This window comes from Sciurus carolinensis, chromosome 9, assembly GCF_902686445.1.
Source record: "Sciurus carolinensis chromosome 9, mSciCar1.2, whole genome shotgun sequence".
NCBI lineage: Eukaryota > Metazoa > Chordata > Mammalia > Rodentia > Sciuridae > Sciurus > Sciurus carolinensis.
Window position 1 is genome coordinate 77,877,245 of NC_062221.1, and position 27,626 is coordinate 77,904,870.

Here is a 27,626-nt window from a genome sequence, read left to right on the forward strand (position 1 = left end):
ATATTTTTGTTTTTGGAGCTCTGCATTGGAGTTTACTTTTTCTGTGGATTGCATTGTTGAAAGTATCATGCTAAAATGGATTTGCTTCTTCTTGGTATTCCAGGTTGACATTTTCTATTGCAGTTATTGCAAACCTGCTATTTCCACCTGTGGTTCCCTGATTTTACTGAGCTGGAAATTTTCCAAGGGATGTTATGGTAGCCTTATAATGATGCCAAATGCCCTGTCTCTGTCTTGGAAATTGATTTGATTTTTTTATGAAATTAAAACACTTAAAACATTGTGTGTGTGTGTGTGTGTGTGTGTGTGGTGTGCGTGTGTATTATATATATATATATACATATGTATGTGTATATCTATATAAAACATTATATATATATTCATAAACATTATATATTTTTTTTCTCTTTTTAATATGTCTTCTATATTTCAATAGTGGTATTTCTGTGTGAACCTAGCCTGACATTTTATAGGAAACAGGTATATTCCTAACTAGTAAACTTGTACTTCCTGTACCTTTGGCATAAATACCTTTTCTGCAAGACATTTCTACCTAACTCACCCTCTCTTTTATTTTAGGACTTTACTTAAATGTGATCTTTTAATAATTTCACTAATCACCCTGTGTTAGTCAATTAGGTGTTGTGACCAAAATGTCTGACAAGAATGACTTAGAGAAGAGACTTTATTCGTCCCTTGGTTTCTGAGGTCTCAGTCCATGGTTGGGCAATTTCATCACAGAAACATCATAGCAGAAAGGCATGGTGTTAATGCTGCTCCGCTCAGGACAGCAGGAATGTGGGTGTGAGGGGAGGTACACAGGGAGAAGATAAAACCTTTCAGGACATGCCCCCAATGATACTGGAGATAAGACCATACTGGAGATAAGACCTATTTGGAGAAAGTAGATCATCTGTAGCTTCTCACCTCTGGTGTATAAATCTATGAATTCAAATGAACTCCTGATTAGCTTTTTGGCACCAGGTAAATATTCCCCTGAGAAGTATGGTGATTACTTTTGATATGTAGTGCATCTAATACTTCTTACCCTCTTTCTCTAAGAACAAACTGAATAATGCAGGCGTGCATGCACATTCACCTACATGATAATGGTTTAGAAGAAAATAATTGTAATAAGGGAGGTGATATGTTTGAGTAAATTAATGAGACTCCTGAAAGTAACTATGTATGAAAAAATTTTCAATAAAAATTTTATGGTAAAAGTTGAACATACATAATCTGAAAATCCAAAATCCAAACTACTTTTAAAATCTGAAACATTTTAAGCTCTCCCATGATACCACAAATGGAAATTGCACACCTAAACTCAAGTGATGGGTCACAGTCAAATCACAGGCACACTAAAAATGTTGTATAAAATTACCTTTAGGCTATGCGTATAAGGTGTATTTGAAATAATAAAATTTATGTTTAGACTTAGGTCCCATACCCAAGATATCTCATTTATGCATATGCAAATGTTCCAACATAAAGACAATTGGAAATCTAAAGCACTGCTGGTCCTAACTGTTTTAGATAGAGGATACTTGCCCTGTTCCAAGATTTTCTTCCAATGTTAGTAGGAACTGTCTGATAAGCACAAAATGCAAAGAATTAGTCTTAAGTCTATATCCTGTTGCCTTGTAATTTAATGAGCAGGTACACATTTGCCTTTTATCCTCTGCAGGCAGTACATGAAGAATGATATGCTGTTACTTTATCAGTAAATAATAAAGTTTATAGGTGTATTTACACAGGCCGCGTTTCCAGTATGTGAAGTCATATGAAGAATGTTAAACCTCTAATGTGTGTTTAATGTACATTTCAGTTGATTTTTCTCCCAATGTTAATAGTGGCAATTGTTTTATTATATAAGAGGAGACTCTGACGTGTATGAGAAAAACTAGTAGATTTCTTTTTGTCATGTTGAAATCTTTTTTCCATTTTTAACTGCTATGATAGTCCTACTACCCTGCCTTAAACTTTAAAAAAAATTATTGTCCTTAACACCTGCTCACTGTTATTTTTCCTCTGAGTCCTCATTTCTCCAATTTTTCCCTACCTAAAATGTCTGATCCTTGATTTGGGGTCAAATTTCTGATTAGAAATGGCTGCTATTGTCATTATGATTCTATTTCTTTTCCTATGTATTCTACCCTCAACCTACCATCAATTACTTTGGAAATTTCTTGACTTGCCATTGATTGAATGAAATTTATAGTAAAAATTGTTCCTTCTGCAGACCCTAACTGACCAATGTAAAGGAACTAATTTATAGTGAACCTGTTTTAGTCAGCTATTTCCTGCTGTGACTAAAGTATCTGAACAACATAATTATAGAGGAGGAAAAGTTTATTTGAGGGCTCACAGTTTCAGAGGTCTTAGTACATAGAAGGCTGGCTCTATTCCTAGGGGCTTGAGATGAGGCTGAACATCATGGTGGGAGAGTGTGGCAGAGGGAAAGCAGCAGTTCACCTTGTGATCAGGAAGCAGAGAGAGAGTCCACTTGCCAAATACAAATATATACCCAAAGTCATGCCCCAATTCCCACCACCTCCAATCTTACCCTACCACTTCAGTTACCTCTTAGTTAATCCCTATCATGGGATCAAATCACTGAGTGGGTTAAGACTCTTACAACCCAATCTTCTCTCCTCTGAACCTTCTTGCACTGTCTCACATGTGAGCTTTTGGGGGACACCTCACATCCAAACCATAACAGAGCCCTTTCTTCTAAATACTGTAAATTGTATTATCATATGCTTTCATAGATATAATATTGAATCAATATAAGAACCTAAATGTTTGTTAGATAACATCACATCATTTTGATATGATGAGTATGAATATTAGGGAGGGTTTATAAGTTTCCCTAGGAAACATACCTAGTAAGCTGGATTTCAAGTCTCAAATTTCTGATTAGAAATGATTGCTATTGTCATTATGATTCTATTTCTTTTGCTATATATTCTGCCCTCAACCTACCAAGAATTGCTTTTGGAAATTTCTTGACTTGTCCTTGATTGAATGAAATTTATAGTAAAAATTACCATACCACTGAGGTTTCCATGTATTAAACAATTGGAATAAAGAATATACTGGTAGGAGTAACTGCTACCTAATTTTAGTCTCTTTTGAATGGAAGCTACTACTCCCAATCTCATATTTATGCATTTAACAAATACTTTATTATGTATCAGACATTAAACTAGACCCTGTGTGTAGAGTGCTTAACAAAAATTACATGGCTTCTATGCAGTATAAAAGATGACATAGAGGGAAATGAGAGGGAGATGGGTATGAAAAATGGTGGAATGAGACAGACATCATTACTCTATGAACATGTATGATTACACAAATGGTATGAATCTACATCATGTACAACCATAAAAATGAAATGATGTACCCCATTTGTGTACAATGACTCAAAATGCAGTCTGTAAAAAATAAAAAAAAATTTAAAAAATCCAGACAGTAAACACAAGTCAATACCAATAATTTAAACTGTCATATTTGACAAGAATAAAAAATAAATAAAATAGTGAAGGAATCTAGTTCAGGCTCAATAGAGAAATTCTCTTTGAGAGAGACCTGGTAAGGAACTGCAGAACTAGTTCAGGGAACTCTATGTCATAACTTCTAGTGTGATAGATATCTGTTAACATGTAGGTTTGCCCTTTATAGGCCCAAACCTACTAGGTTTTCTCACCTGGTGTGATCAATTGAGACTCATATTCTGAAAATTTAGTTTTTAACTGTTGAAGAAGAGAAGTATGAGGAAAAAACACAAAAAAAGAAATTGGAAATTTAGTCTTTTGAAGATTAGAAGGAGTTCGTTTAGGAATATAATTCCTTAATTTTGTAATGCAATGTGAATTTTCTTAATTATCAAGAAGTGATGGCAACATTATTTACTCAGCATTCCTCTGACCAAAATTTAAGGAATACCTACTACATATTAGATACTATGTTACGGAATAAAATGTAAAGGTGATAAGATGAAATCCTTGTCCTCAAGTTTATAGTCTCTGTGAAAGACAATTACAATGCAGTGTGATGATTATTTTGACAAGTTAAGAATAGCACATCAGATTCTGGAAGAAGTAACATATAAACTATCATAGGTATATGTACAAGAAGACCATTAGGTTGTTCACATTTCTTGGGAATACATTCATTTCAATAATCATAATTCAATTTGACAGTATGTTGAAAATATAACTCTTAATACTTACATAAAATTCAGTTTTGGTCATTTTGTATAGTAGCTCTTAAATGTGCATTTAAGTTGATAAGTTTAAACAAAATCATCTATAGAAACAGATTTCCTTCTTAATACACTCAGGTGTTGATTATTAAATAAAATTATTATCTCCATTGTATTATAGATGAGTTTTTGACATGAGAGTTCAAACTGATCATGTTTATGTGTAAAATTTGATACACATAAAAATTAAAAAATTAAAATTGTTTTACTTTAAGTAGTAGCCATCAATACTAGAAAATTCAATCTTAGCACATTTAAAAATATATCAACTTAGGTTTACATACGTTTATGGTTTTATTGCAGTTTATCTGGAGAGACAAATTGTGCCTTGGCTAACTGTTGTCTGTTGTTATGATTTCCTGTTTTTTATTTCTTGCCCTTTATTTGTTTCCAGTTCATAGTGTTGATAAATAGACAACTGTCCCTTCTCATGCTTCCTCTTTTTGATAGGCTGATAGTTTTAAAGCACAAAAGGGCTAAATCTAGCTCAGTAATTTACAAAAAAAGCATAATCAGCTAGTTTTTCAAGACTGCATTTAAAATTATAATTCCTCTTGCTCTTTTTTTAAAGAATTTAAACTTTATTTTTTATTTATTTTTATTTTTTTATGTGACATTGAGGATCCAACCCAGTGCCTCAACCCATGCTAGGCAAGAGCTCTTCCAGTGAGTTACAGCCCAGGCCCCTCCTTACTTTTTATAGAACTTTCTGTTCAGATAAATTTCAGAAGTTAGGGTTCCTAAATTTTCAAAAATAAAATTGGTTTTATTCATGATTAAAGTCAATAATATAAAAACTATAATAATAACAATAGAATATTCAGATCTCTGGTGGGTCCAAAAGGACTAACTAACTATACACACACACACACACACACACACACACACACACACACACATATAAAAATATATAAATATATATATATATGTAACAAATTATTTTGGATTACATTGTGTCACTGGCTTTTCTTAAAAGGTAGGGGGATCGTGAGTTCAAAGGCAGCCTCAGCAACTTAGTGAGGTCCTGAGTAACTCAGCGAGAACTTGCCTCTAAATAAAATATTAAAGAGGGTTGGGGTTGTAGCTCAGTGGTTAAATTCCCCTGAGTTCAATACCTGGTGCAAAAAAAAAAAAAAAAGGTATTCCTTAGGATGCTTACTCAGTCATTGGGAAGTGTTTTTTAGTCTTCAAACAAACAAAACAACAACATAACACTCCATAAGATAGGATATCTCCATCTTTAATGGTGCTGATAGTCCCATGACCAAAACACCTCTAGGGATTAATAATCTGTTTGAGAATCTGAAGATACATTATTTAACAATTCAAAATCTCTACTGTCCTTCAAATCAAAACAGAAAACTAGAAAAAAAATCAGTACACACCCACTTCTGTCTTGCAAACCACTGGAGGAAAACTGAAGGTAGTATCTTTCACTTGTATTTGCAAACCTTGGGTCTTTTTAGAATACGTAGAAAAATGGTATGACCTACATGTAATTGCTAGGAAGCCCATTACACCTTGGTCTGATTTCAATTGAGTAATTACATCTATTTTCTCCTTACTTTCCTTTTCCTGATTGTTTCAGTTAAATATGAAAATATTTAAATATTTTCTAGGGATCCTTCATTTCACCCAGAAAACTCAGTCAATATAACTACACAGATTATTTATACCGTACTGCCTAGTAATAGGAATGGTGCTTAAAAATACTTGTTAGAGTTGTCCATGGGGCTATTGTATTGTTATGGAGTGCTTCTTGATTCAGACTTGTCCTGTGAACAGCCAGAACAGGACTGGTGCTTGGATGAGGTGCTGCACTATAGGATGATACCTTGAGCAAGCAAGTTTTATTTTCTGACTCCTTGATTAGTTTAGCCTCTCAGTTTAAAGTGAGACATCTCTCTTTTCTGAATAACTATAGTGGTATTAATAATTCATTTTTAGCAAATATTTATTTTATGACTGGACCTATGCTAATTCTTTTACATTCCCATGACCCTGATCCACATAAACAACCCTATAGGGTAGGTAACATGATCATGTTTTTACAGACAGGGAAAATATAACTTGTTCAAGATCACAAATTGAAGAGGAGCAGCTGAACTTCTATTTTAGGATTGTCTGATGGCAAAAGCTAAGCACTTAAAGTTGTTATCCTACATCATAACTACTGCTGCCTAGAACTCAAAGATCCTGGTCTACGGATCACCGATCACATGAATAGCTTTTCTTAGTGCTTGTCACCACTTCACACAGGCTGACCTCATGGACCTCACCCTCACAACCATCCTGTGTCACTGACTTCAGAAGGGCAAAGATTATGACTATAGATCACAAAAAATAGACCTGCTATTGAATCTGTATGCTGTTATTGTTTTATCTGCACAAAAGGGGTTTGCCCTATCTCCTTTTATCTACCTGATGGTGTTGTCATAACAGTGTCTTTATACAGGATTAACAAGTAACTAACTTATTTACTTTGGTTGCCAATAAATAACTATAGCCTGTTAATAATTGTGCATGTGTTTTATGTGGCTGTAGATACCTGAGACAATCTTACATATCTAGCATTCTAGATTGGATCAATATCCCTTTATACGTAATCTTCTATTTTGTTACAATCCCACTAACAAAAAGTAAATCACACAAGGAAACGCTTAAGTACTGAAAATAATTTACCAGTATATTTTACAAGTGGTACAGACTAATAAGCCTGAGTCTTTTTTTAGTGTTGCCTAAATAAAAGTTTTTGCCCGCTAAAATAAAAGAATAAAACTGACGTGTATTTTCTTGCTTTAAAACATACCAGATCTCTCACAAATTCCTTGGAATGTGTTGTGTTTACCTCTTCATATTTATAAAACTTTTAAATTGCTAACATGATGAAGGTCAGTTGTGTCCTAATTTATCTTTTAGGGTATCACAATGCCAAACTTCACCTTACACATAGTAGATGCTCATTGAATGTTGTTAGCTTAGTGAATAAATTAGTCTGTACTAGATTGAACAGATTTGCAGTCCTAAGTTGTTCTTGCCATCATTTCACTCTGCATAATTAAAGAAGTTTTACTGAGATGATTAAAAATGTGTTATTGAAATACTGGTGTAGATTCTAAAGCAGTGGGATAAAAAAGACCCTGAATATACCCTTATGAGGAAGCAGTGAGAGTATGCTTCTCACTGTAGGTACACCTAGTGGATTTTATGTGTGATTGAATTAATTTACTTCTCTTAGGAAGGTTAGATTTATGATTTCCATATGGCACTTTATAACTTTTTTCTTTTACCCTTACGTTGCCAACTTATATTTTCCTATGATAAAAGTAATTAACTGTATATGAAAGTAAAAAGAAAAAATTAAAAAAATAATTCTATCATCCAGATATAATCACTCTTAGTATTTTTGTCTTTTTTCACCCACATAATTTCATACTGTCCATGTACATGTCCATGTACAGCTCTACATGTATATATAATATTATGGTGTTATATTACTATAAATTTAGATTTTCTCATGAAATTTGAGATACTCTTTTAATTTGCACTTATGAATTATTGCAAAAATTTTCCTTTAAAGTGATATGCTTTATTTAATTATATTATTATTTAAGACATTTAGGTTGTCATTTTTCACTATCACAAAATTATGTTTACAGAAATTTCTTTTGGTTTTCTCTTACATAAGATAGATTCCTAGAACAAAAATTATTGAGTAAAAATTTTGAACTTTGGGATCTTGATATAAATATATAAATTTATATATATATATATATATATATATATACACACATTTTCTAGAAACTTTTTAGCAATTTGCACTCTCATCAGAAGTATATATGATGCTATTTCATTGAACCAGCATCAAAATTATTACCTGTATGTACTTTTAAGTCAGTGTTATCAACTAGAACTACTCACTTTAATATGTTGCTATGACACCTATACTCAGAAATACATAAATTAAATACTGGATTTTGTTTTCAGAAAGAATTATTAAATTCTTGGTTTAGAGAATTCAGTTTGGAGGTTGCAGGTTACAATAGTTTCCTCCTAAACCCAAATATTTTTTGGCTCTGATTATAAACCACATTCTTCCATTTAAACTGGACTTAGTTTTCTATTTTGGTAACAACTTCACTGGCAGTTTTGTCAGTGCGTTGGGTCGAGGCATTAGATGTTACATCTGATGTGGTGTTAACATTCCCTCTAGTAGCAATCAGTCTCATTTCTCTTTTCTCTTGTCACAGAGTTAATGATCATTCAAAGTTTACTTTTATTTATTTATGCAATTTTTGTGAACTGCTCTACAAAAACACCTTTCTTCCTAACCATTATTCTAGCCAAACTGAGTACAGATGAATCAGAGTAGTTTCATTTTAGAGAGCAGCAGTCATATTTGTATTAGGAAGGCAATAGTCTTGGATGAATACCAAAAAAAAAAAAAAAAAAAATCATTTTAAGTGTTTGCCTCGTCCTCTAGTGAAAGCATTTGCGTTTCAGAGGCCACGGTGAGTCTCAGTTCCTTGCTGGTGTCTGTTTTTGATAACATTGCTAAGAGGCTATATGTATGTGTGTGTATTCACACACACATGAATTTAGGATGATCTGAAATAGCCTATGAGAAACATATATATATATATATATATTATATATATATTTATATATATATATATAATTCACCTTTTTTATTTATGGCAGTATTTCCTGTTTTTCTACAGATATTGTCTCAACATAGATAGTAGTTCCAACTTAGTAAATTAATTTTACTTATATGATGTATTTGTTTTGCATTTCAGAGTACCTGATAAATTCCAAGTCTGTTTGTGCCCGATAGCAGGTATGTATATGATTCACCAATAAGTAAGTCTGTATATTAACTAACAAATTACTACATTTTGTATATTAAAATTCTTACAGATTTCCTATTACGAAAATGTTAATTTTTTAATATTGTACTTACAAATTTTGACAGCCTCAAAGAACAGTATATTTCATAGATACGTTGTATTTCATTTTATTGTGAGAATCAAATAAACATTTCTAAGATTTGATGAGGCAGAATAATATTAATTACAAAGCTTTCATCTTGTGAAGATTAGATAGTAGTTTATGGAACTGAACTATTAAAGCAACTAATGATGTGGGAACAGACTACAGCAAAACTGCTATGTTTTTGACATTGCCCTTTAAACTTTTTTGTTGTTTTCAAATTGATTTTCCATGGGGGTTGCTTTAGGTAAGGAGTGGTTGCAGATGTACTGTCTGCTGCACTGTCTCAAGCACTAGACAAATGGGAAAAAAAATGTTTGCACCTGTTTAAAATCTCAACCGTGTGGTGTTGTGGTTCCTGGGCAACAGGCAGCAATTCTTTAAAGCTTGGTTGCACCTGCTCAATTGTTGCTTGCAGCTGTGTCAGATGAGTAAGAGCACAGAGAAGCTTGTTAGCAGTTTGTTTCTGCTGTTACGTATTTGTATTTTGTGTACTTTGATTTTGGAAAGATACTTCCTTGATGTAGACCTTGAACTAGTACATTCATTTATTTTAAAACTAACTGGTTTGGGCTCCCAAAATATTTCCTCCAAGTCCTTTGTTTCGTGTGTGTGTGTGTGTGTGTGTGTGTGTGTGTGTAGTCATATATATATATATATAAATACCCTGCCCTAGATAATGTGTACACTGGCATCTTCAAAGCATACCTGGGAGACTAGATCTCTCCAGATAATTGTGATAACTGTGTTGATAATAATCTTTGTCCTGGTAGAGACATTTTGCGTTTGGCTCAATTTCACCATGTTGGCAGCCCCACTATGTGAGGCTGGATGTAGTTATTGATCCATTTAGCTGAACAGATTTCAAAGCATTTGGATATTAGTGGACACATGGGGAATATTCAGAAAATTTAAGGGTATGTTGTAAGATGATTTCTTGATTTGTGCATGTCTCTGTTGCATTTGGGGCAGAAGTGAGGGAAATAAAGTGAAATTAAACAGCAATCCTAGAAAAGGGGCTAAAAGCCAGATGTAGATTTTGAGGCTGGGGTATTATCCTTGAATCAAATGCTAGATAACCTGATATTTTTCCTAAGTGTTACCAGTGGTGATATTGTTACTTTCTGTTAATGACTTTATATTTTTTTTTATAAATATCTATATATTCAATATAGGCAAGCTATTATAGGTTATATCTTACTCTAGTTAGGTAAAATTCTATAAATGAAACACAAACTTTTAAAATTCAATGTAAAGGCATTTTATTACCTTTTTCAGTTGTCCTACATTCCAGATAGTGAAAACTCGTTCAACATTCCAGATAGTGAAAACTCGTTCAAACGGCTTGCATTATTTTCCTTAACATGTTATAAAACACTAAAGGTTTTCTATCAGCATTTAGTAACATAAATCTTTCTTGAAGCTGATATATTTTTTTACTTTAATTGACCCATTTGGAATTCTTTTAGTAAATAATGGTAATATGAGTTTAACCTTTTGGGAAGTAATAAATAGAGATAGAAAAGTAAATAGAGGATTACCCATAGTCCCTTAATGCAATGCCTTGAACATAGTAGTTGGTCAATAAATGTTGAATGAATGCATATATGAATAAAACACTTCTGCTGGCTGTTCTATTAGAAATAGAAGGATAGTGTCCTAGAAACTTATTATTTGTTATGCATTTTGGATGAGTTTTGATGGACTTATTTTAGTTCTCATACTGGTAGTTAGATAGAGATGAAAATACTGATAAATCCTGTTCTTAAAATTAGAGATTAATATGTCAGAATTGATCCTCTGTCATTTTTATAAAGAATTAGAACAATAATATTTGCTTTATATTCATTTTTTTCTCACTGTGAAAAAGCCTTTTTATTATCCCTATTATACACACAAGGCTGAGGCCTTAATGGTTAAGTTACTTGTCACCTTGGAAACTCTGCAGCATAGGGATAAACAAATCTTGTGTGTTATATGACTAATGCCCTAACCTTCCTGAACACTCACTGTGCTCTCTTCCTCTCCTTATCTCCATCTCACTGAAAACACAAAAAATAAAATCTATGTTGACTTTCTGGGCCAGGTAAGATCAGAACATATTAAACATTTGTAGCTGTTTCACTAAGCAGAAGTAATGGACCCTTTATTTACTGTATATATATTTCTAATTATGGTTTCTGTTATGCACTAAATTCCAACTATAAATACATAAAGTCATACAAAGTTAGATTCAAAGAGAACAATTAAGACCGGCTTTAGATAGGCACTGCTGGAGACCTGTTTTGTGTAGTGTGATTCACTCTCCTATGAATGGCCCAGGTTGCAAAATAAACCAGTAACTACTGCAGGTAAACATCTTGGTTAGGCTTCAAAAATTTTGCTACCACTGACTGATGATAGTCATGAGCACTTATACTCGGAAGTGCCTTTCCTCCTGGAACAGTTTTTCTTTTACCCTTAATTTAAACCAGAGGACAAGGAGTCAATATCATGGCACCATGTCTTCCTTCTGATTCTAGTGTGGTAGATTAAGCTATATCAATTTGTTAGTCTCAACATTAGAATTTAACAGATAAGCCACCAATATGTATTAGCTAGAATATTAATCATTAAACCAGACAGATATTAGCAGCTGCTTCAGTGATCTGTACCAGAATTATTGTATGGAATCTCAAAGATAAATTGTCAAGTCCTAGAATTCTTCAGCCTAATTGCAGGTTTCTGTGTGACTTCAGGATTAAAGAAATAAAGGAAGTAAATCCACATTTATTGAGAACTTAGCATGCCTAAATATAATTTATTTCTTTCCTCCTTTCATCCTCTGTCCTGTCTTCATTTCCTGTCTTTCTTTTATTTTACATGGTAAATGGGATGCCTGCTATTTGCTAGACATAGTGATGCAGTGACAGGCTACATGAATAAAAAAAGTACTTGTCCTCAAAGATCATCCAGGCTAGAGGGTGACAGGTATGTCAAGAGAGTTCTTTTGGGCATCACCACTTATTATTAGTATGGAATTAGTCACAAATCTGATCTATTGTTTCCTCATTTGTGAAACTAGAAACTGTATTTGCCTTGCATTTTATTGTCTGAATGATAGATAACATGCTACATGTAAAATTATTAGTACATTGTTTGGCACATAGCAAATACTCAATATGTCTCAGCTATACTACTATTATTTCTGTCACCACCACTACTACCACCAGGATGACTGTTCTTAGATACTGAAGAATCACCATCCAATACCTGGGAGCAGAGATCCTGGACTGCACAGTTTTGCACAGATTACCTCCAAAATTCTGCCCAAACTTACAAATGCTTTTAGGTCTTTAGAAGAGATTTTAGAAATTGTCAATCAGTGTACTAACTCTAAAAGACATTCATGTATTCTTTTTGTCATTTTTCATAATTTTAACTGTGGTAAAATACACATAACAGAAAATTTGCCAACTTAATCCAATTTAGATGTACAGTTCAGTGGTATTAAACACATTCAAAAAGCTTGTGCAGCCATCACAACCATTCATCTCCACAGCTTTTTGATCTTATCAAACTACAATGCTATACACATTTAAAAATAACTCCCAATTCTTGCCTCTCCTCTCCTTCTGGCACCCCCATTCTACTTTCCATCTAAATGATTTTGACTTCTGTTAGTTACATAAGGGGAATCACACAGTATTTGTGTTTTTGCATTTTTCTTACTTCACTTAGTATAATATCTTCAGAATTAATACATGTTGTAGTACAAGTCAGAATTTCCTTCTTTTTTAAGGCTGAATAATATTCCATTGTATGTATAGATCATATTTTGCCTACAATTCATCTATCAGTGGACATTTGGGTTGCCTCCACATTTTAGTTATGCATAATTCTTCTATGAACACAAACATACAAATATCTCCTTGAGAACCTGCTTTCAGTGCTTTTTAAGTATATATCCAGCAGTGGAATTATTGGATCATATGGTAATTCTATTTCTCATGTATTCTTATGATGAGATTGCTTTCATCTAAATTGATTGAATTCTTTTAATTTGTTTCTGTGAATGGCATTTGTTTCTTCATAAGGAAAATAGGATGAGTTAGGTTCAACAAGAAAACATCTACTCTTTGAGCTCATGCTTTAAAGGAGTTTATGAATGCATTAAATCGATGTCTCAAAGCCAAGTGATGATTTTAGGATATCTGGATTTTAACTCTCTTGCTCAAGTTTGAATTTAGGAGTTTTGAATTTACTGGTCACTGAAATCTCAGCTTCACAATTCACTAGCTGTGTGACCTAATCCAAGTTGCCTAAGCTTACTAAGTTTCAAGTGTTCATATTTAAGATAAGGTAGTAAAAACACCTACTTTTTATTAATGGAGTTGAGGATTGATGTTGTTAGGTATAAAAATATTTGGAGTACAATATTCACTAGTATTTGCTGCATGTTAATTTTCTCTTTTTCTTGTTAAAATATGAAGTTGTTACAATAGGCAGTATAGGAATTTTAAGAAAGTTTGGTATTCATTCATTGGCAGTTAATTTTGATAATGTTGTGGCTTTGATGAACACTGTTGAGTATCTCAGTTCATCATGTAGACTCATAATTTCTAGCTATACGTGTGTTCACCTCAGTGTCTTTTCACTATGGAAGCATGTCTCCCAATGGAAAGTCTGTTGATACAACCCCAACCAGCTTTTACCCCTCTTTTGAAAATCAGATGCCCTTAAAACCAATCTCTTTAAAAATAATCTCTTGAAGAACCCATACTTACCATTAGAGATGGTTCTGTTGACAAAGTTGTCACAATCTAAGCAGCTTCAGGTTTAGTGCATTTAGCTGTCAATGACTAGATAGCCATGTAAGGTCTCTTTTTTCTTGAGACACAAATTAGCCTGGTAAAATGTCCTTATTCCCTACAAAGGCAAATACCCTTAACAGGAGAAAGGATTTGTGAATTTATATGTATGCTTTTCCCTTAATTATCTTTAATAAAATCTAGGCAATCTTAATTATAGTAAACCATTTTCCTCTGCCAGGCTGCTTATATTGCAGCAGTACCTTCCTAAACAGCAATCAGAAAAGGATTCCTTAAAAGTAAGGAGAATAGCACTAGGTATATGGGACTAATCATTACCTACCACAAGTTATAGAGTTGATGTCCCTATGTCAAATGAAGTTTTTGACATGATGAATCAAGACAGACATTGATAATTAAATTTTTATTTAGTTGGGTATCAGCGTGCTAAAGTTTTATCACAGTCTTAAGGTTGTACCATAGTACCACAAACTAATCATCTTAAGCAGACATATCCTTGGGTTTAGAAGTTTGAAATCAGCAGGGGTAGCTGTTTCTGAGAGTTGGGAGGGAGGGATCTGGTCCAGGACTTTCCCCTTGACTTATAGTTAGCTGTTTTTTCCCTGTGTCTCTTCACCTTGTCTTCCCTCCCTGAGTGTCTCAGTGTTCCCTTTTTATTAGGACATAAGTTATATTGTATTAAGGTCCACCCCAGTAACCTCATTTTAACTTGATTACCTCTAGAAAGACTCATCATCTCCAAAATAAAATGACATTTTGTGGTACTGGGGATTAGGATTCCAACATGTTTTTTTTTGGGGGGGAAGGGGTGCAGGGGGGCAACAATTTGATTCATAATGACTGGGTTAATAGTTAACATTTGAGTGACTTTTATATTCCAGATATTTATATATATTATTGATAATGCTCATAACATTTGTTAGAAGCGATTTCCCCCATTTTCCAGGTGATAAAATGGCATGTTAGAGAGGATAAGCAATTTGTCCATTCATACAGCTAGTAAATATTAAATGTCGGTATTTGAACCCAGTATTCCATGCTGCTTTTTAAATGGATAAGCTTCATAACAAGTCCAAAGTCAAAAGTCCAAAAAATACTTGGAGCATTTAAGATTGCATTTTGGGTTTTTGTTTTGTTTTATTATTAGGGGTTTGCCAAAGGACATTTCATCCATTAAAAATGGTACTTTATACAAATTATACTATTGCCTAAATGCCAATCATTGAATGCCTTTATCTTCACTCCTGATTTCTTTTCTTTCTTTCTTTTCTTTTTTTTTTTTTTTTGCTGACAGTTGTCTTTGAAAGCTTAGTGTTTAAGCTCTCCTGCACCTGATGAAGCTTTTGGACAGGATCGATTCTGAACATAGACTGCATGAGTTGATTCTGGCCCCCATTTATGTAGATGGCACTGAGAGCCAAGTCATGCTCAGAGTCTGCTACTCAGCACATGTGCTTTCTGCTCTCCTTGTCTCTCAATCCTTCTCTCTCTCTCCCCCTACCATCATCTTATTTTGTTTCTTCACTTTTACCAGGTAGTTTGTGGTTTTTGTTTTTTTCTTTTATGCTTTTCTTGCCATGAGTGATAAACATTAAAAGGAAATGGGTGTGAATGACAAAATCTCCGTTTATGCACAAGCCAGCGCTATTGTAGGTGTGTACTGTCACCTGGCCACAGCCTTATTGTTACTCATTCACACTAACAAGGGGCATTGTGTATCTTCTATAAGCTTACCATCTTACCAGTAAAAACATTTTTTTCACATTGAAGTTTTAAAGCAAAACCATTTCATGACCCAATTTCACTAATAATTCTCTTAAGTAATCCTTGTATTCATTTATAAGTTTTTTTCCATCCACTGTCTGTCTAGCCTGGTTTAAAATTTTTATATATGTACTTTTAAAAAATTGATTAGCTGGAGAGCTGCCCATTCCTCTGTGCTGTATAATAAGGATTTAAAAACTGCACACTGAATTCTGTATAGTGTAATTAAAACTGACCCACATTTGGACCTGAGTACACCAGGACTTAGCCAAACTTGCCATGAGCTGAGTTCTGGTGGCAGATGGGAACTAATGAGGACACACTCCACTCCAGAATTTCCCAGCTGCTTGGCCCCTTTTTGTACAAACAAGGTTTGGAGCGAAGTCCGGATCCCAAGAGCATGTTCTGTAAATGTGCTGTACCCAATGATTTGGGAAATGTTCTTACAAAATCAGACTTTTTCAAGGTATCCTCAAGACTTCAGCCCCTGTCCAATTTAAAACATAAACAAAATCAAAGGTGCCTTTTGTGCTCTTTCCAACCAATTTTTAATTTTAAAGTGAATAAAATAAATCGCATCTCCCCTGTCTTTTCTCCTATACTTGGCAATGGAATGATCACTTACATCAAAACCTGGAGATTAGCATGTAGTTATCTCAGGGATAGTTGTGCATCAGGATAGACTATGTCTCCTTGCAACCTATGGATCTCTTCAACTGGTTTGATGTCCTGGGACTATTCAGGCAGATGTAATTGAATCAGTTTGAAGCAGCTGTAGCTGGCATGTGGTCTCTCAGATTGCTAGCACCTGCTTGTTTTTTTGCAACTCACTAGAGTGAGAAAAGTGCCAAAACCAGCATTGGTCTTGGAGCAGATAAAGCACTCCAGATCTTACATTCTATTCCCCTCCCAAACCTAGCCACATCATCCTGGTGCCTGAATTAATACAACCTCTTTGTATGGTTAGGTCTGAGGTATATTTTTAATTCCCATTTTTCTCAGTAGTCAGATCCTGATAGTATTGACCATGCTTCCATAAATAAATAAATAAATAAATAAGGAGTATAATGGTGATCAGGTGGCTTTGGGGCTCTCTTATCATTAGACAACTGGATAGCCTGTGGTTTGCAGAATCATTTAAATGAACGCACCAAATTCATTTGCTGTTCCAGCACAGTCTTACTGGCACAGAGAATGAGTAGTTAATGTATAACAAACTGTGAGCCGTTGTGGAATATGATAAATACACTTCTTTAACAGGAGGGAATGTAAAATGGACTTATTTCTCTAATGCAAGCTGGAAACTAATTGACATGGATTTCTTCAACATATACTATGTGCAAGAAGATACAGTATACTAAAATGGGATAATAATCCAAGAATGTAAATATGTAAGATATATTTTAAAAGACATAACTTATATTTTTTGGAAAAGGTTTAAATCTATTTTAAAGCCACTTTTTCTTTTTGTTCCATTTTTTTCATATGGCATATGGTAAAATACTTAACCCTTAATGTTATCAGTATCCTAATGTGTAATTTGAATTAGGATGATAAAGAATGTATTTACTGAAATTTATGGTTTATGTTATAAAGTTCCTATAAAATAGGATTAATATTGATAATATTTTGAGAAAAATAAGAGTCTATAAGTAATAGTAATAACAGCAAATTCTACAAATGTTATTTCATTACCTATTTTGCATGATATGGCTAGATGCTATGGATATACAGAAGGATCTGTGGTTCCTGGCTACAAGAATTTTACAGCATATTTGAAGGCACATGATACACGTTTTTAAAAAATAACAAAATAAAGCATTCTCAGTCAAATAAATGCTCTAGACCTGATGGTCCTCCCCTTCTCCCTTTCACTGCTCATGAAAGACAGCACCAGCTGAGTGCAGTGGCACATGCCTGTAATTCCAGTGGCTGGGGAGGCTGAGGCAGGAGAATCACAAGTTCAAATCCAGCCTTAGCAACTTAGTTAGGCCCTGTCTCAAAATAAAAAATAAAAAGTGCTGGGGATGTGACTCAGTGGTTAAGCATCCTAGGTTCAGGAGCTGTTACCAGGAAAACAAAACAAAACAAAACAAAACAAATAAAAAAAACAATCCCATTGTGGTTCTCTCTGTACCCTCCTACTAGGACAGAACTGGACCGCTGCATCCTCCTGAAGATAGTACTTTAGACATTACCAATGGATAGAAGTTGCATGTAAGATGAAACTCATTTACCATTGCTTAAAAAAAACACTAAGTGCTAAAGATATTTAGTTGGAGCAGAGGTTTCTGTGAACCACTAGAAGGAATGGACTTGAGCCAGAATACATTGAAGCTTATTGAATATACATTGAAAAATAGGAGTTTAAGCTACTTGAAAGTTCGAGCATTGTGAAGCAAATGGGTAAAGATGGGAATTGTATGGCAAAAAGATAATGAATTGATCTCTGTTGTAAATAAATAAGTGGTTATGTAAATACTAGTTCAGTATGCCCTCTGCTACATTATGAACTTTGTGAAGTATTATATTAATTTTTACATAGAATTTCTCCTTACAGATATTATTATCGGTGACTCCTATCTGATTTTGATCTTCCATGTATTTCTATAGGTTCTCATTCCTTTCCTTTTTGTAAGCAATGCTACCTCCCAGTTTGAGTAAGACCTTCTCACTGTCAATAGTCTCTGTGAAGATCCAATTGTATTCTTAAACATTTATATAAACAATAATCTTTTTAAAAACTGATTTGTATTTTTCTGAATACTATGGCACTAGCAACACTTGGGATAAATTCCAATTTAACCATAGCTTATAAGAATTTTACTACATATCCCTTGTTTTGGGGAGTAAGACCAGGTATTAAAATGGGAGTGATATTAGAAAGAGAACATCTGGATTTGAGCTTCTCTGCTATCACTTATTGGCTACGAAATGTTGAGCCGCCCTCTGTGTACTTTCAGGCTGTCTCCTCATCTGTTAATTAGAGGTGTCTATACAAAAGCATTCTGATGTTAAAATTAACTCTTCCTCTTGTCCTTTGCCATCATCATCATAATTCTGTTCTGAAACAAGGTAAAAAAATATCACCTACTATGTAGATCCTTCTTTCTCTATCACTTTTATTATTTTCTCTAGCTGTTGCAGTTTTATTCTGTCTGCACTTTGAATATAGCATTATACATAGCTAAAATGAAGGAAGAAATAAAAAAAGTCTCCATATTCTAGTTACTGCTAATATTTACTTTTGAGTCATTTGCTCCTCAATAATAATTCTCTCATTTGTAATATGACTGCTTAATATTAATAATTTATATATTTAATGTATCTGCTAAACTGATCCAAAATTAAAATATTGCCTTTTGTGGGCCATTTATTTATTCATTCACTTCTTCATTTAATGCAAATTTTTCCAGCTCTTCACACCACTGCATTCACTTTCCATATATTAGTAGTCACCTCTTAGGTTAAAAAACCAAGAGAAAAACTAAGAGTTTATATATGTAGTTTTCTAGAAAGTTAATTCCTTCTTTCATTCTTTCCTGCTTTGAACATGTAATGTGTAATTATGAATGTCTATATTTATCATCCTTATGATTTCAGGCTATTTAAGAAACTTTATGAATATCATTTCTGATTTTCTAAATTACATGAATTTCTATATATTTATGATAAAAATATGTGAATAGATGTTTCTTCTCACAAAATATATTTTCTTTAAAATATTTTAACTTTTCACACTCTTACTCATTATTTGAATACACACATCAAAACAGGATTATAATTTTTCAAAAAGATTTAAAAAATTAAGTTTAAATTCTCTAAATTTTTAGATTTACATGATTGTATCTTATGATGATATTAATGATAAATACAGAACATAGGTGAACTGCACATTAAGTTTAAATGTTGCTTTTCAGTGTCTTAAATTTATGTAGCAAGTTGGATAGCTGAGTTCAGTATTATTTAAGAAATGGTTAATTTTGTACATCAGCAAACAGTTCAAGCATAATCTTTAATCATGTTGGTCTGATGCCCCAAGCAAAGCAATGTATACTTATTAGAGCCTTTGCCAGTGTCAGGATAGTATGTACCTCAGGCCAAAAGAAAATTGATTCTTCTCCTGTTAATTTGTCATTTGATATCATATTTAAATTTTTATTGATCAAAAACAGGTGTATTCACTTTTCAATACAGTCCTTCAGCATCATAAATAATTTTTCATTTGATGACTGTTTTGAATTGTGTACAATTAAATAATTTAAAGCATAACTTTGCTATTGATTATATGCCATTATAAATATTTACTAATTATTCACATTAATATACAACTTGGGGTATTTTAAATATAAATCTATTATAAAAGTTTTTTTTTTTTTTTTTAATGACCAATAGTAGTTTAAGAACAGATTCTGGCTTCCCTGAAAATATGGGATTAGAAGAAGTTATATCACTTTTGGAGGGCATCTCTGTAGGTCTTTAGAAGAACAACTCCAAGTAGAGGGCAGTACACTCCTTTCAAGACTGACTTACTATTAGCAACCTCTCAGTGCAACCTCTCAGTAAGTTTTCTCATTGATTTCTCTTTGCCCTGCATGCTCAGATCATTTGGAGACTTTGAGATCATGATTTACACCTATGGAAATGTTATACCCTCTTTCTATTTTTTTGGTGGGGGGGCCCTAGGGAGTATGATGAAAGTGTATTAGTTTCCTAGGGCTGTTGCCCGAGGAAAATGAGTGGTTTAAAATAACAGAAATTTATTCTCTCATAGTTCACAAGACCAGAAATCTAAAATCAAGGTACAAAAAGCCAAATTCCCTTTGATGACTAGGTGAGAATCTTTCCTTGCCTCTTCAGACTTGGGGTGATTCTAGACTTTCGTTGGCCTTAGTTCCCATCACTACAAACTCTGCCTTCATGTTTACATGAACTCCCCCCGAATGTGTGTCTTTCTGTGTCCTCTTTTCCTCTTAGAAACATGCCAGTCATTGGATTTAGGACTCACCTTAAATCACGAATGATTTAACCTCATCATATCTGCAAAGAAACTATTTCACAACAATGTTACATTCTGAGATCCAGGGTGGATATGCAATTTTTAGGACCCTTGTCAGACCCAACCTATTCTGAAGGGTAATTTCATTTTATAGTATCTATGAAAGGCTTCTTTACATACTAATACCTTATTTCTCCCTCTGTAGTTGAAAAGTTTATTCTGATTTGTGTGTATAGAATACATGTTGTCTAATAACCTTGGTATTTTTTGTGAATTTAGTTGAATTATGTCATTTTCTTAATACTTTTTAAAACTACCAAAACTTCTTTTCGTTATAGATGATAAACTTCAGACATCAAAGAGATACTAAGAGGGTTACAGTCACTTTGCCAATGTAGTGCTAAATTAAAAACTGACCTTGATATCATTCAGCTTTTCTGTGACTTCATGTGTGTTGAGATGCTCAATATACTTTTATAGTTCATAGTATTTGAGATAACCTTACCTAAGTCATAAGTTACGGAAAATATTTTTCATAATTATCTTTTGATACAGTAAGTTATGCAACTGAAATTTGGTGTCAAAAATATTGTTCTATATGATTGCCTATTGAGACAATGAAGTAATCTAATTTCTATATTTAGTACCAGCTAGGTCTTTAATTATTAAAGACTACATAAGTAAATATGTCTCCATTAAGTGATCTCTAGAAGCCTATGTGTCCATACAGGATTGGAAGAGCAAGACCTATCTCAAAAAGTTGCTTTCTAACTTTATGTAGCCACGGAATGGCTGAGAGAGGATCTAACCTCACTTCTGCTCAACTCAAACACTTGTATTTTTTCTACTTCTCCCAAGTTGATTCTAAATCTATTGGAAATATTTTTCTTGTCTTGCAAAAAAAAAAAAAAAATGAGTAGACTTCCATTAGGGCAAGGATGGTCAGAGGGAACACAGTGAAATAGAATCATTTCTAAAATAATTGGAACATAATTGGAAGCATTTGTTGACCCTTTACCTCATGATTATGGAATATTACAGGTGTGTTTCCTTTAAGAATATGAAATAAACCAACAATTTGAATTTTTAAAATAGATAATTAGTAAAGTGATTATACAAATTATTGTAAGTCTTATCTACTGAATAATTTCTTTAGGTTTGCAACTCTTTGGTGCACTTCTGTTGTGAATGAAATGTAATAGTACACTCATAAGAAAGAAACATTTAGAAATAAGCATTAGCCTTCCAGGTTAGGGGAAAAAATGAAGCAGAAATACAAATTAAAATTATATAATGTCTGAAATAATATAGTTAAATAAAAAATGTGATTTTTATTAATACAAAACTTGATTTGTACCCAAACAAGATAATTAAATTAACCTCGTCTAGTTTTTGTGTTCTAGAACCAAAGAGAAGAAAGGTATTTTTCATGTAGATTTTCTTTCTTCCACCATAGGTAGGTCCTAGGCACTAGAGATAGCTCTGAAGAAGACTATGATATTGTACCTTACAGAGCTAACGTGGTAGGAATGACAGTGTGTGTGCGTTTTAGGGGACAGAACTGAATTTAAATTCTGTCTCAGCCATTCCCTAACATCAAGTTAGAAAGTAACCTCTCTGAGATGGGCCTTACTCTTCCAATCTTGTGTAGATACATAGACTTCTAGGAATCACTCACTGGATGTGTTGACACTAACAAATTAACAAATTTATAATTAAGATGCTTTGACATTGGTAGGTGCAAGTCATGAAATACAACAGAAAAAAATAGGATAGAGTATTGCTGGGAGTAGGGAATGGGATCATGACTGATCTTCCTTAGGAAATAATATTCAAACACCAAAATGCGTATAATATAAATTAACCAGTGAGGGAATGTCTAGAGTATAAGAAATCTCATGTCTAGATTCTCACAGGTTGCTTAGGGTTGTGCATCCAAGGAGTGTGTGTTAGAGTATCTGTGGCAAAGGAGGCATGTCCTACGTGTTGACTAATACATTAGGGCAAACAGTTGATTCCCCTTATCGCTGCACATCCTGCCTGGGGAGGAAAAAGCGTTCCTGTGAAGGGACGGGATGGCTGCGAAATAATAGCTAAAATATTTATTTAATAGGAAAAAAAACAACACAAAACAGAATTATCTTTAGAATAGGGGCATGACGGGTTGAACCGTCCTAAAGGGTCTGGCTCTAACAACTGAAGGAGCCTGCATTTTCTTTATTTATAGCAGTACAGATCAAAAGGGGAACTGTAGGATCCTTTTCCGTGAAAAACAGGATGGGGTGGAGTTAAGCAAGCCATTTGGCTCTAGTGGGTCATCCCCGCATCCATGGCCTACATTCAAACTCCAGCGGTGAACCCGCCAGGGCAACCATATACTTCAGGCAATCTCCAACAATTTTCCATAATTGTGAGTTCCGGAAGCCAGATTTCCCTAATAGTCCAACCAAGCTTTTTGTTTTGTTTTGTTTTTGTTTTTGTTTTTTTGGTTGTTTGTTTGCAGGTCATGGGTGGCGCCCTGTATCTCCCCTTTTTCCTAATAGCAAACATGTCAATAATAAGCATGGATTAAAGGTGCGTAACCATATCGCCTTAAAACATTACAAATATCTTATTTGTGAAAGCAAAAGAAATTTGGTCAAAAAGGTAGAATTGGATTCATTGCTATTCTTACCTCTCTGGCAATTCTGTTGCCCACTCTGGTACTAGGAATTGTTAGAGCAACCACAGGAATTTTTTAGCCATCTTTTCTCCCTAAGGTAAATCATTCTTTAAAGGAATAGTATTATTCTTTTTTCTCTTTTTCTGCATATCAAGATTGAAAATGAAAATTGAAGGACAAACAGAATGTTATTAGATTCAGGTTTTTTTTTTTTTTCCTTTTTAGTATTAATCTTATAGCAGCCCAAGATTTAACATATTTTAGGACTATGTATTGTCTATCCATTTGAATTGAAAACAGAAAATCTGTTATTCTGTGCCTACTTTCACCCTGAAACAAATTTCTTCAAATGCTTCATTCAAAATTAAATTACTTATCCATAACCGGACAAAAGTATGTGGTGGCAAATTATTGGAATTAATGAAATTTTATTGAGTTTAATATGTCTAATCAACATTGCATTCACCTTGTTATTATTTTTTAATTGCTGGATGCTATAAAAGATGACAGTATTACCATGACCCTTGCTGATACTATAAGAAGAAATGCATGAGTAAGTAGATGGTCTAGTGAGCATTTGAAAAACAGAGAGAAATAATGTTTTCAGAAATGGTTAAGCTTTTAGATGAGAGGCTTTAAATTTTTTTCACTAGAGAAACTAAAAAGCTGACTTATATACTAATTTACAAGCCACAGTATGTTGTTATTAACAACACGCCATTGTTAAAAGTTACACCATTGAATCTTACCAAGGAAATTCCTTTGGCTCTGTTCTTATCAAAATGGAACCAAAAATGGAAACAAAAATGGAAACCAAAAATGGAAGAAAGTACTACTTGCTTTCCCAGAAATATCATAATGCACAATTTCCACCATGTAATTTAGATAGCCATAAAAATTGTCATCCAGATCATAACAGAGATTTTGCATTAAAAAAAACCTATCAATATATCAAAAATATTAACTCAAAATGGAAGACGGTCATTTCACCAAAGCCTTAAATATGACAAAAAACAAGATACTAGAGTACTTCTAATAACATGTAAGCATGTGGTATCCTGTTCTAGAAAGAACATCATGAACATTTTAGGTGTGCTGTGGCAATGTATATGTTTATTTATACCTGAATTATAAACTAAATATGACATTTTGTTCTGTCATTCTAGTCATGTCACGTATAGGAGAGCATATATTAGAATAGATTCATAACTTGGTTTGGGCTGTGCTTGCAAATTGTCAGGCAGTTAAATAGATAAGAAAAGCTCCTCTGATCAGTCTTGTTTGGCATGTTTCAACACCTTAACAAAGCTAAACTGGAGACCTAGAAGCACAGCTATTGTACTTTGAATACATTCAGCTTGCCTAAAATTTCAAAATAATATGTTATTTGCTTATATTTTGAAGACATGACTATATCCTGCATACAAAATAGAGATATGTTCATTTTAGTAGCTATAAAAAATTAATAATTGCCCCCAAATTAATATTTAAGTCCCAAACAACATTTTCAAACCTTCCATGCAGGATTATTAATGCATAAAAGAATATACTGTTAGAACTATAATAAAGTTCACAAATTATATTTTTAGTTAATTCAGTTGTTTCACAGATAAGAAAATGGGAACCCAGTGAAGTCAAACAATTTCTAGACAAGTATAGTGAGGACTTGAACAATACAGTACTCTTTACTTCTCTAGTGTACTCTTCACCATTTACCATTATACCAAACAAGTTTTTTGCTGTTTCTGTTTTTTTTTTAATTTAAATGGTATGCGAAGATAAATAAAAAGTATGTCTTCATCAACTTATAAAATGATACATCACAGACAATTTCAAGTATATAGATGTAGAGAAATGTATTGATCTACTTTATTTTAAAAACAGGGACTCAAACTGATTTATTTTCTTTTCTAAATGCTGTATTTTCAAGATTTTATTTATCCTAGAGGTTTTATTGTATTCATACTATAGCATATTCTACTGTATCTTCTTTTTGTTAGTAGTTGCCTAAAATTTCTATTTTATGGATATAAAATAATGTATTTACCACTATCTTATTTATTGACATTTGGTTATTTCCAATTTTGTTGCTGTTCAAAAAATACAGTAAATGGCTTTGTACTTATTTTAATATGTACATAGAATAGTTTCTTAAATGTTTGTATAATCAAGATTTTGATAGCTATAAAATTTTGACTTTTAAGAACATTGTTCTAATATATACATCTAACAATAGTATATGCTGTTTTCCCAAGTTTCATCAATGCTGAGTTTTAACAACTATTCTATTTGGAAAAGTGAATACTATATTTCATTGTTTTTATTTGGATATCCTTATTATGAATCAGATTAACATTTTAAAAATTCTTTGGCAATTTTTAATCTCTTTTTTCTATAAATTAATTGTCAAATACTTTATTTCTTAAACTTTTTAAAAATCTTTATTGATTCGCAATCCTCTGCGTACCATGGAAAGTATTTTTTTTTTCTGCAATATGTGTTAAAAGATTTCTGTGATTAATTTGCTTATTTGACTTTTTCTAGAGCCTTTTTATGTAGTGTCACTTGTCAAACGTTTACTATATATGGATTTTAAAATCTTGTATATTAAAAGGAAACCCATGTTTTCTTCTAGCACATTTGTGATTTAGTCTCATTTAATAATTGTCTTTGATTCAACTTAATTGTATACTGCATATTTTAAAAATTTATTAGCCTTTGTTTTGAGAATGAAAATAAAGAATATTCTTTTTTTTAACTTGAAATAATTTTTTTGTCCCCTGAACTCCTTAGGAAGGCCAAGATCAGCACTAAGGTTAAAAAAAGTATTAGGCTGAGAACTGAAATGTCAAAATTGACATATTTTTCTTATTTATCAATCACTGATGTCTATTGTTTATGACATAGGAAAATCCCATGAAACTCTCCTACTTATAGAATAAATTATTATATTTTGATTGTCTAAGCAATGATTAAATCAGTGAAAGCATCATAGAATAAATCAAACCCCTAGTGAGATACTTTTAACAGCAAATTCAGTTCATATGGTAATGTTAATTTTACTTACTTAAGAGAAGCACTTACTTATCAGTGAGACCCTATAACTATACAAATGAAATCAAAGTGTGAAAGTTGTAATTTAAGCAGGAAGCAATAGCCAGGTGATAAGTAAATTTATTTGTATCTTGAAAAGTTCACTTCAAGTAGTCATCATTATTAAAAGGCAATTATTTCATATGGTTTTTGTTAGCTTAAAAAGCAGCTCAGAGACTCTTAGGGTTCTGATGACTGATGTCTTTGTAAGGTTTGTAAATAAGTGAAGTTTCCATTCATTGAAAGTTTAATATTTTTTATGAAATAATATTATCCAGCTTAATATCTATTATACTTATGATTGCAGTTGATAAAGAGGGATAGATGAAATGTGAAGTTTAAGTGGGAAAAGGGATCAAGAATGTCATTTAACTCTTTTTTATAAGTTTCACTTTAATGAGAGTCATTTTTCTATTCAAAAGTAACACACCATCAATATAAAACTATTTGAATAACCCCAAATTCAGAAAGAATATAATGACAGCATCCTTGATATTACAAATATCATTGAAAAAGAAAATGTTGTTTGTAATGTGTATGTGTAAGTGTACATGCAAAATCCTAGGACTATGCTCTACACATGAATGTGAATTGGAATTTACAACTAGCCATATATTATAAACATTTGTTTCTGTTAGTAAATAATTTTTCTGTAATGTGATTTTTTTATTGATTATATAGTATTCCATAGAGTGGATGTTTTTAAAAATTTACCTAGTGAGTCTCTTATTCTTTCCCATGTGAGTTGCTTCCTTTTTTTCCTCTATTAAAATAACCTGTGATGAATCAGTATGGAAGCATTTTTATGAACATCTCTGATCATGTCTTTGGTACAAATTCATATAAGTAGATGGGTCAAAGATAAGTGTATTTTGAGCCTTTTGATGCATTTAACTATACCATTTACACATTGCTGTTTTCGAACCAGCAGTCTCTTAAAGTATCTGTTTGCTCATATCCCTATCAGTTTTGGCATAAAACTTTGTGTAACTCAAGAAAAGCTCTCAGTGGTCTGGGGAGAATGAGTACAAAGAGGTG

At 32.9% G+C, this 27,626-nt stretch overlaps 1 protein-coding gene across 8 annotated transcripts in view; it reads left to right on the forward strand.

The window, feature by feature from the left end:
• Positions 1 to 27,626, forward strand: part of Zbtb20 (zinc finger and BTB domain containing 20) — a 793,136-nt gene that overhangs the window by 214,677 nt on the left and 550,833 nt on the right. For 7 of the 8 annotated variants that reach the window (XM_047564557.1, XM_047564559.1, XM_047564560.1 and 4 more), the window contains exon 3: positions 9,067 to 9,107. The gene's annotated coding sequence lies outside the window, so the exon portion shown is untranslated. Of the gene's footprint in view, positions 1 to 8,718; positions 8,779 to 9,066; positions 9,108 to 27,626 lie in introns of those variants that run through there. The other variant, XM_047564563.1, reaches the window with a different exon arrangement.